Source organism: Callithrix jacchus, chromosome 13 (assembly GCF_049354715.1).
Source record: "Callithrix jacchus isolate 240 chromosome 13, calJac240_pri, whole genome shotgun sequence".
NCBI lineage: Eukaryota > Metazoa > Chordata > Mammalia > Primates > Cebidae > Callithrix > Callithrix jacchus.
Window position 1 is genome coordinate 15,333,555 of NC_133514.1, and position 11,479 is coordinate 15,345,033.

The 11,479-nt window shown below is 46.4% G+C and overlaps 1 long non-coding RNA gene across 3 annotated transcripts; it reads right to left on the minus strand.

Annotated features, from left to right (window-relative positions):
- Positions 1–246: 246 nt before the first annotated feature.
- Positions 247–9,893, minus strand: LOC118146746 (uncharacterized). 3 transcript variants are annotated; one of them, XR_004732663.3, is made up of 3 exons: positions 9,862–9,893; positions 3,515–3,610; positions 247–2,618 (listed from the first exon to the last, which is right to left on the minus strand). It is a non-coding gene; the product is annotated as an uncharacterized LOC118146746 (long non-coding RNA). The 3 variants fall into 3 exon arrangements; XR_013525273.1 differs by lacking the exon at positions 9,862–9,893 and adding an exon at positions 6,727–7,511; XR_004732664.3 differs by lacking the exon at positions 9,862–9,893 and adding an exon at positions 3,709–7,510.
- Positions 9,894–11,479: the final 1,586 nt, after the last annotated feature.

Below are 11,479 nucleotides of genomic sequence, written 5' to 3' on the forward strand. Positions count from 1 at the left end.
TGTCGTCCTTAAAACTCACTTGGGCTTGCACATGGAACTGTTCAGTCCTGCAGAATCGGCCTGCCACTGAACTGACTAGATCTAGTGATTGGGGTACTGAATTTCCTTCATACAACCCAGCAGAATATCCAAGGACCTGCCTGGCTGGAAAGCGGGAGGGCTGTGCTTTCTTTAGAGAGAGGCAGGGGAATGAAGGATATTCTCAGAACGAATTAGAAATTTTTATTTGTAGGGTTTTGTGCTTATTCTGATGCAAAATTTATTGCAGGTTTCCTATTAGCTTAGTGGCTCCAAGTGCCTGTGGGGAAAAATTATTATCCCAGCTTTACAGATGAGGAAACAGGCTCATATTGAGACTCTGAAGTGCTTATTATCCATTAGCTTTGCTGTGTCATAACCACACCAAAAGTTAGAGGCTTAATGTTACCACCATTTATTCATTCTCAATTGGCTTATCAGAAATCTGTGCCGGGCCTAGTAGAGATGGGGTCAGATTCACTGTGTTGCCCAGGCTGGTCTCAAATTCCTGGGCTCAAGCCATCTTTTCACCTTGGCTTCAAAAGGGCCTACCTTGAGAACCTCATCTAAAACTGATATTCATAATCCATTCCACATTTCTTATTCCCTCACTCGATTCTAGTTATTCCACAGCACTTAAAACTTTCCACATATGGTTTCATTCATTTATTTATTTATTTGAAATGGAGTCTCACTCTGTTGCCCAGGCTGGAGTGCAGTGGCATGATCTCGGCTCACTGCAACCTCTATCTCCTGGGTTCAAGCGATTCTCTTGCCTCAGCCTGCTGAGTAGTTGGGATTACAGGTGTGTGCCACCACACCTGGCTAATTTTTGTATTTTCAGTAGAGACGGGGTTTTGCCATATTGGTCAGGTTGGTATCAAATTCCTGATCTCAGGTGATCCACCCGCCTTGACCTCCCAAAGTACTGGGAGTACAGGTGTGAGCCATTGCACCTGGCTGGTATCGTTTATTTATTCATTAGATTTATTACCTTTTTATCTGTGTCTTCAAATAGAAGGAAAGTTCAAGAGAGCGGGGATTTGTTTTCTGTTTAATGATGTACCCCAAATCCTTTGAACAGCACTTTTGAGCAGAGTAGGTAGGGATTACAGGCGTGAGCCACCATGCCCAGTTGGTTCTTCTGTTCCTCACTGGACTTACTTATGCACCTTCAATCAGCTACAGCGTGTTCTGGCCTTTGGCTGGGTTACTGGGGCAACTGGGCTATGTGTTTTTCCTCATCCAGCAGGCTAGCCCTGGCTTATTCCCATGGTAGCCGCAGGGCTCCACAAGAGTGGATCTCTTGAAGTGTAGGCTCAGCACTGGCACATAGCCACACCTGCTTCATTCTCTTTGTCAAGGAGGTCACAAGACTAGTCCAGATTTAAGAGGTGGGGATTCCATCTCTCAGTGAGAGTGGCTGCAAAGGTACACAAGGCACTTTACTCCGGAATGCAGTGAAGAACCCAGAAAAATCGACTGTAGCGTTTGGCCAGCGGAGGGCTCTGCAGTTATCCTGTCTTCTGCTGGAGTCTCCTTTCCTGAATTTCTAATGCATTGTGGTCTTGGACACCCCATTTGGTTAACTGCATTGTGTGTTATGCAGTAATTGATGAATGAGGTCCTGACCACCATCTCAGTTTTGGGACACACTGGAAAACCTTTTCCCATCTTCCTTCTCTACCCCCATCATCTGCCTCCTCGCCACTAGCTTGCATCTTAGCCCTATATTGTTATTTCTAAGAATAGTGAAGTTATAGGGGGTGGCTGTGACCACAGAGAGCTAGTGACCTGCTTATACCATTTTCAAGTTTCCAACTTCTTGGCGTGAGTCCCCTGTGGCCTTTAGTCAATCCATAGTTTAAGTTGAATACTTCTATAGCATAGACAGATTATTTAGAGTTGGCATGGGCTTAGAATATGCAATGATAGAGGAAAAAGTAATTTCTGAATTGCTGGTAAGGAGAAACTTGACAGTAAATGAATTAAAAACACTTTTTCTGTTATAGAAAGCCTAGGCTATGGAGTGTAAACTGGATTTGAATTCATAACTTCCCTGCTATGTTTTCTCAGGCAAATAATATATTCAAGCTGAGTTTCCCCGTCTATAAGAAGAAAATAATATGCACTTGCACAGTTGTCAAAAATAAATGAAATAAATATATTAACAGTCCGGGCACATGTGAAATGCTTAAAACCACTTTGTTTCGTCTCTCTCCAGCTGTTGTGTTTTCCTTAAAAGGAATTCTCAAATTCGTAACTTTCTCCTTTTAAATCCTACATTAGTTGTTGCAGAAAAATTGGACTCAGAGAAGGGAAAGTTGCTGCAGGGGGGTCTCTGAGTGATAATAACGTAGAGTGTTTAGGTTGAGAAACAAGGTGCCATTCCAGGAATGCTACGTGCAAATCTCAGAGCGTCTCAGGCCTCCGGTGAATACATGACAAGCCGCCCTCCAGGAGTCAGTGTTAGCTCTGACTGTGTACCGGCTGACCAGTTCTAGACTCTTCTGGGCTGCTCCTCAATGAATGGTAACCTTCTGTCCCTGGGTGCTCTGAGAACCATGAGAGAGAGACCATCAGCCAAGTCTTCGGGGCCCCTGCAGGATTGAGAGGAGGGGGAGGAAAAGGAAAGCAAGAGAGTCTGAGACAGAGAATGGGGCAAACCAAGAACCCAAAAAAGGAGAGAGTTGGAATTGGCACCATGTGGTGATTTGCAGTTTACAAAACTGCATATACATTATTGGAGCTTATTCCACACCCCGCCCCCCACCTTTTTAAAATTTTTGAGACAGTCTTGCTGTCACCCAGGCTGGAGTGCAGTGGTATGATCTCAGCTCACTGCAACCTCTACCTTTTGGGTTCAAGTGATTCTCGTGCCTCAGCCTCCTGAGTAGCTGGGCTTACAGGTGCATGCCACCACACCTGATAATTTTTTTTTTTTGGTATTTTTATTAGACACAAGGTTTCACTGTGTTGGCCAGGATGGTCTTGAACTCCTCACCTCAAGTAATCCAACGCCTCGGCGTCCCAAAATACTGGGATTCCAGGCATGAATCCCAGTATTTTTCCCATTTTTTAGATGAGCAAACTGATACTCAAATGTGTACCCAGCTATATTTTCCCATTTTTTAGATGAGCAAACTGATACTCAAAATGTGTAAGCGGCTTTACCAAGACCACGTAGCTAGTAAATGGTAAAGACAGAACTTAAAGCCAGTGCTCCGGATTTCCTGCCTGTACGCCTGCTGGTGCATTGCACGTATGTTGCTAGGTAGAGCCCGGAAAAGGGCCACCACGTTGCTGCAAGTCAGTAGACGTGACGGGCCACTTAGGATCAGGAGCACCTGTTGGTTTGTTGCCTGCCATACACGCATTAACCATTATTTGGTGACTTTTATGCTCTGAAGGTGGAAAATTAAAAGGCAGTTATAAATAGCGTGATAATTGTCAGCAGAGTCGCATGTTTCTAGGAGAGTAGATTGGAGGCGCCCACCTCATGTAGTTTGAGGCAGTCAGATAAACTTCCTGGTTGGTGCCAGTGTCATCCAAGCAGCAGGCTGGAGGGCGCGGGTGGTGAGCTGAAAAGGTTCTAGAAGAAAACAGTGGATACCGAGGCTCAGAAAAGCAGTATTTAGAAAGTGAAATGAGGTTGGGAGTTGACTCTGGAGAGGAAAGCAGAGTTCATACCTTAACAAGTACTGCAATCTAATTAGATGCTTGGACTTCAGCCCGAGGGCAAAGCGAAGCCCTCAGGGAAATCACAGGATCAGATGCACATTTTGGACAGTCACTCTTGATACAGTGTGAAGAATGGATTGGCCAGGGATAAGACTAGAGATAGAGAGACCGGGAGGAACCTTTGCCCTAATGCAAGGAAGAGGTACTGCAGTCATCTCCAGCTTCTTGTTTCTCTCAGTTCTGGAGGCTGAGAAATACCAAATCAAGGCACCAGGAGATGTGGGATCTGGTGAAGGCCCACTTCCTGGTTCAGAGACCACCGTCTTCTTACTGTGTCCTCAGGTGGCTGAAAGAACTCTGGAGCTCTCTGGGGTCTCTCTTTTTTTTCTTTTTTTTTTGAGATGGATTCTTGCCCTGTCACCCAGGTTGGAGTGCAGTGGCACGATCTTGGCTCACTGCAACCTCCACCTCTCGGGTTCAAACTATTCTCCTGTCTAGCCTCCTGAACAGCTGGGATTATAGGCACCCACCACCATGCTCAGCTAATTTTTTAGTAGAGACAGGGTTTCACCATGTTGGGCAGGCTGATCTGGAACTCCTGACCCCATGATCTGCCTGCCTCAGCCTCCCAAAGTGCTGGGATTACTGGTGTGAGCCACTGCGCCTGGCGATAGCACGATCTTGGCTTATGGCAACCTCCACCTCCCAGGTTCAAGTGATTCTCCTGCCTCAGCCTCCTGAGTAGCTGGGATTACAGGTATGAGCCACCAGGTCCAGCTAATTTTTTTTTGTATTTTTTAGTAGAGACAGGTTTCTCCATGTTGGTCAGGCTGGTCTCAAATGCCAGCCCTCAGGTGATCCGCCCACCTTGGCCTCCCAAAGTGCTGGGATTATAGGCATAAGCCATCGCACCTGGCCAAGGAGCTTTTTCTTTAAGATGGAAGAGCATATCTAAATGCTAGTGAGAAGCCGGGAATGTAAAGAGGGAAGACACAGGGCAGAGAGAGGACCGGAGATGCAGTGAGGTCTCCAAGGTGGTGGGCGGGCGACCTGGGAAGTGATAGGACCCGAAGCGCAGGTACATTGCTTTTTTTTTATTACCACATACTCCTCACGTGTTTGCTGAATGGAGGCTTGGGTCTTGGATCAAGCACTGTTCCCAGACCAAACTGAGGGCCGGGCTGCTTACTCTCATGGCCCAGTAATGAGATACAGATGAACTGGAAGGGGGGGGAGGGAGTTTTTATTTCTGTAACTGGTGACAGGGAGAAGGTTTGGAAATTATCGCCAGACCAACTCAAGATTACAAAGTTTTCTAGAGCTTATATACCTTCTAAGCTATATGTGTATGTGTAAGTGTGCATTCATCTAAAGACATAAGTGATTAACTTCTTTTAATCTATAACTAAGATGTGAGTCCTGAAGACCTTCCTCTGGAACCTCAGTAAATTTACTTAATCTAAATGGGTCCAGGTGCTGGGGTAATTGCCCTTATCTTGTCGCCTGCTAAATTATGGAGGTTTGGGAAGTTTCTTCAGAACCCGAATCAACTTGTTTGTGGAGGCCTGGGGATTTTCTTCAGACCCCCAATAAAACGTTTTAAATCCTAAACGAGTCCTCTTAAGAATTCCTTCATTATCCCCTTCACACTTCAAGACCCAGGCAAAACTCTTGGTGGATTTTGTTACATCCCTGCCTTTGCATGCGGGTACTGGCTCTCTCAGCGTTTAATATTTAACCTAACCACGCAGTCAGTGCTGAAACAGTTGTGATGGAGGCCTGCGTTAGTGAGACCTGGCCTGCCACAGCCCCTCTTCACGGCTGCCTTTGTCACTGAAGTAGAAGCATGGTGATGGTTTTAGATGCAGGTTTAGAAGGATGAGCGGCACTGCCTGAGGTCTTAGAAGTAAGGAACCGAGGGTGCATGTGGTCATGGTGTTGAAGGAGGCTGGGAGAAAATGGGCATTGCTCGAAACGACCATGGTGGAAACTGCCAACTTGGAAATAGAAGGAGGCTGTGCTTGTGTAGGGCTCGCTGGACACAGGAGGCTGTGGACAGTGTTGAGCAGACCCTGGGTGTGATCATCTCCATCAGTGCTCCCTGTCTGGGTGCTGGAAATGGGGGGACAGTTGAATGGAACCAAAGCCCACCCCCAACAATAGAGGCTATACAAAGATGAACAAAGAGTAAGAGAGTGAGGATACTGACAAGAGAGTAGTTGAACTGAAGGACCAGATGGGGTCTCAACTGTATGCAGAAGGGATGTAAACATGGAAAAGGCCCATACAAATTATTACCACTATATTACTGAGATGGAGTTTCACTCTTTCATCCAGGTTGGAGTGAAGAGGCGTGAACTCGGCTCACTGCAACTTTTGCCCCCCAGGTTCAAGAGATTCTCCTGCCTCAGCCTCCTGAATAGCTGGGGTTACAGGTGTCCATCACCACACCCGGCTAATTTTTATATTTTTAGTAGAAATGTGGTTTAACCATGTTGGCCAGGCTGGTCTTGCACTCCTGACTTCAGGTGATTTGTCCATCTTGGCCTCCAAAAGTGCTAGGATTACAGATGTGAAGCACTGCACCCAGTTGCCCATAGAAATTAGAAATTTCAGTCAGGCACAGTGGCTCATGCCTGTAATCCCAGCACTTTAGGAGGCCAAGGCAGATGAATTGCTTGAGGTCAGGAGTTCGAGACCAGCCTGGCAACATGGCTAAACCCCATCTCCAGTAAAAATACAAAATTAGCTGGGCATGGTGGCACATTCCTGTAATCTTAGCTACTTGGGAGACTGAGGCATGAGGGTTACTTGAACCCAAGAGGCTGAGGTTGCAGTGAGCTAAGATTGCACCACTGCACTCCAGCCTGGGCGATAAAGTGAGATTCTATCTCAAAAAAAAAAAAAAAAAAAATTTGAGGATTCAAAAACCTCAGTGAATCAGAAAACAGGTGTAGTGGGACTAAAAAAGGAAGAGTAGTTGAACTGATGAACCAGATGGGGTCTAGATGTGGTAGCTTCAATTACGTTCACAAATTCTTTGGCACTTCCTTCAAAAGATGGAGCCTAGTTCACCTCTCCTTGAGCATGGGCTGGACTTGGTGCTTCCATTCTAACAGGGAGAAAAAGCAGAAGAAACCAGGTTATGAAGGCACTCTGGCTTCAGTGTACTGTCTCTTGGATCACTTGCTCTGGGGGGACTTTATTGCCATGTCTTGAAGACACTCAAGAATCCCTCTGGAGAGGCCCATGTGGTGAAGAACTGAGGCCTCCTGCCAACAACCGCCACTACCTTGCCAGGGGTGTAAGTGAGCCATGGAGGAAATAGGTAACTATCTTGACTACAACGTCCTGAGAGGCCTTGAACCGGAACCACTCAGCTAAGCAGCTCCTGGATTCCTGCCTCTCAGAAACTGTGTGAGTTCGTAAATTGTTGTTTTAAGCTGCTAAGGTTTGGGGCAATCAGTCTTGCCACACACAGGTGACAACAAAGGCACTGAAAAATGAGAGAATGAGCATGGATGGTAAAATGTCTGAATCCCAGACCTCAGAGGTTGAACAGACATGGGCACACAGCAATGAATGTCAGAAGTGGCCTGGAAGAGAGGGTACTGGAGCTACAAAAGTCAGGAAGCTTGTTGGAATTAAAGTTAATTAAAGTTACCCAAAGCAAAACAGAACTCAGCTCAGAGAGGGACCATGAGCCGTGGACGAGGTCTTCGATGAGGAGGAGTGATGGGCATGAGGGTGGATGACATTCCTGAGTAGGGGCAGATGGCATGAGTAGGATCCTTCACGTAAAAGCAAGGGAGTCATGATTTTGAAGCAGGATTTTTCTCTGCCCCTTTGACAGACTCCTAGCAGGGGCACCCCATCTCCTTGGCCTCCTGCGCTCAGCTCCTTGCAAAGTGGGAGCATGTGAGTGAGTGAGTGTGGGATCCCGCCCACCACAGGAGCAAGCTCTGTGCAGGGCCGATGGCCAGACCAAGTGTGTTGCCTCAAGAGGAACGTGGCAGTGCCCAGGAAGGGGTACCCACCACCTCAAAGCCCCAGAGGGGTTGTTAGTGTGCTAATTAGCTTTCTTAGTTCCTCCATCCATAGCCAGTTGGACGGTTAGTCCAACTAGCAGCTCAGTTAGTCCCTGGGCCCATCCTGTAGGGCAGCTGCCCTCTGCCAGTGAGGGCAAAGGGCCAGTGTGACAGTCTTTCTGGGTACCCACACTCAGTGGGTCTTGAGCTCTTTTCCAGCATCCAGAAGAATGAGGTCATGCTTGACAATTAAAGGATGGTGAGGGCAGAGAATTTTATGTAGCAATGGAACAGCTCTCAGCAGAGGGGAGAGTTGGAGAGGAGATAGGAAAGGCAGGTCATCGTCCCCTGACATCAGTAAGTCTCTTCCCAGTCAGACCATCTTCCCGTCTCCCCTCTACTGACTGAGTCTGGGATCTTTATAGGAATAGGATGGGGGTGGGGTGGGCCATAGGTAATACTGGAAAAGGCAACATTTGATTAGTTAAAAGGGATTATTCAGAAAGAACCAATCAGGAGAGAGCAGGTAAACAAGAATGAAAATTCTCTCTCTGGTCTGTGGGTTTCAGGCTGCTTTTGGCTTGAAGGGGGGCTTTCACCGAGGACCTGCCCCTATCTTCCTAGGATTTCTTTGTCTCCTGCCTCCAATAATTTGAAGGCAACATAAGCTCATGAAATGGCTCCAGTCCCTCTCCAGATTCCAGGTCTTTATGGTGTGGCAGGATGCATGGCCACACTTGAGAGACTCAGGGGACAGCGAGATTTAACCTAAAGTCAGGAACTGGGAATCCACTCAAGCCGGGGGCTGAAAGTGCAAATGTAGGAAAGTACAGTGACTGTGGAGTGGGGATGCCCCAATATATGGTAAAGGGTTTGGAAGTAAGGGAGTGGAGGGGTGTGTGTATGTGTGTGCGCGCGTGTGTGTGTGTGTGTGTGTGTGTGTGTGTAATCTAACCTCAGGCCCACTGAAGAGGATTCAGGCAAGGCTGACTGACTGCTTGTGAGTTTTCTGGGCCATCCCTCCAGTCCCTGTCACAAGCACTAATTCGATTTCTCAGCAGTTCATGCCTATAATGCACACATTACTGGGGTCACACAGACACAGCAACCCTGCATGTTAAACATGGCATCTGGGTCACAGGCATTCAACACGCTGAGGTTTTTCTCTTACAAAATACTATTCTTGCAGTAGTCTGATTTATTATTCATATTGTTTGAAAGGATACAGTTAGAAAACAGGCTTCTAAAGGCAACTTTCTAACCTAATACAAGGAGATAGCAGGTATTTGTTGGTCCATGGTTGATGTCTTTTTTTTTTTTCTTTTTGGTGGGGAGATTATTCTTTTTATTTCTTCTTGTGAAAAATAAAACCTTAGCTGGGTGTGGTGGTGTGTACCTGTAATCTCAGCTACTTTGGGGGCTGAGGTGGGAGAAGTGTTTGTGTTTGGGAGATTGAGGCTGCCATGAGCCATGACTGCATTACTGTGCTCCAGCCTGGGTGACAGAGTGACACCCTGTCTCAAAAGAAACCACATTCTCTACATCTGAGGGTATCCTATAGGAAATAACTCAGTGTCTGGGATTGATTCAGGGTTTGCAGAATAAACTTTTCTTAAGTGTACAGATTATTGCTTACATAGCTGGGCATGGTGGCTCATTCCTGCAATCTCAGCACTTTGGGAGGCTAAGCCAGGTGGACTGCTTGAGCTCATGGAGGTTGCAGTGAGCCAAGATTGTGCCACTATACTCCAGCTTGCGCGACAAAGCAAGACTCCATCTCAAAAAAAAAAAAAAATTAGCCCAGCATGGTGTCACAAGCCTGTAGTTTCAGTTACTTGGGAGGCCGAGGTGGGAGGATTGCTTGAGCTGGGAGGTGGAGGCTGCAGTGATGGGGCATGATTGGGCACCACTGCACTCCAGCCTGGGTGTAAGAGCAAGACCCTGTTTCAAAAACTAACTAAATAAGGAATTTGAATGTCTTTAAAGGATGAAAATGATAGTTATATGCATATGCATGATATAAAAACAGATATTATTTATGAAAAATAGAAACAAGTTTCCTGAGGTATCAAATAACAGTTCTGAAAATGAGCAGAAAAGACGAGATGTGTATGTAGGGTAGGGGGTTACTCACTGTTCACTTAACTTCCAGCAAGAGCAACAGCTAAAGAATCCATTGAGTGTTTTCTGAACTCAGAACAATGTAGCATTCTAGGCTCTATGACATCATTTTTTAAAAATAGCTGCTTTCACCAAGAGATATCAGTTTATAATGAAAACGTTTTTTCATTTCTTTGGGGAAGAGGGAGGAGAAAGTAGGGGCAGGACTGACCAGTGACTAAGTGAGATAAATGTTCTAATTGTCCCCAGTCTCTGTGTAAATAGAAATGTAACTGGCACCAAGCTACAAGGTCACGTGCACATTCTCTCATAAAAATATTAAGCAAATAGTTTGTTCCATTGTTTGGGTTTATGACTAGTAAGTCATTAACATCATGAGTTTTATTATTAGTGGATTTTTAATAAGCTGGTAACAATTGGCAATCACAAGATAAGCATCTCCATGATGTTTCCGTGATGACTTCAATGAGGATGATAAAGGTGTGGCCCGAGAGACGTGACCAGGGCCAGGGTGTCTCGGAGGCACTGAGGCCTGGCGCCCACCCAGACTGGCCTCCGCCATGGTCAGATGGGGCCTCTGCTTTCAGATCCCTGCTGTGCCCCACAGTTTTCTACCACTCAGTATGCAGAATTTCACTGCTGTCAGAGTCACAGAGAAGCCTTGTTGTCCATGGTGTGCTGGGAAGTGCTAAACAGCTGGCTGTCGGAAATGTTTCCGTGGTGTGAATGTCCCCTGACCACTGGTCAATTTCAGACTTCCGATCCTGGTTCTGAATGTGGGCTTGGGAAGAGTCATACATACTCATCTCTTGGGAGCCACTGGGAGGAGGCTCCAGCAGGTGAATACTGCTCCTACTTTACCCCACACGGTCCCTTTTTGATAGATGAAGCCTGCTAGTCTATGAGCTTGATTTATAAGGTTCAGATTCCCTTCAAGTAAAAATCTCCTAGGAAAGGCTGGAGGACTCTCTAGTCCCTTCCTTCCTTCCCTTCCTCCCTTCTTTCCTTCCTTCCTTCCCTCCTACCCTCCCTCCTTCCTTTCTTCCCTTCTTCCTCCCTTCCTTGTTCCCTCCATCCCTCCCTCCCTCTCTCTCTTCCCCTTCCCTACTTCCCTCCCTCCCTTCATCCCTCTTTCCCTCCCTCCCTCCATGACAGCATCGCTGTGCTCCAGCCTGGGTGACAGAGTGACACCCATCTCAAAATACACAAACAAACCACATTCTGTACATCTGAGGGTATCCTATAGAAAATAAATATCCTTCCTTCTTTCCTTCTCTCTCTGTCTCTCTCTCTCTTCTTCTGCCAGAATTTACTGATGACAGCTAATGTGCTAGATGTTGTTCCAAGAACTGGGATAAAAAGACTGGTCAGAATTCATCTCTGGCAGTGGAAACCTGTGGTCCAGCTGGTGGAGATGAACATACAAATGTCATTAATGTTTATAGATGGGGTACAGTAGCTCATACCTATAATTCCAGCACTTTGGGAAACTGAGACAGGTGGATTGCTTGAGCTCAGTAGTTCAAGACCAGCCTGGGCAACATGGTCAAACCTTGTTTCCACAAAAACATACAAAAATTAGTCAGGCGTGGTGGTGGGCGCCTGCAGTCCCAGTTATTTGGAAGGCAAAT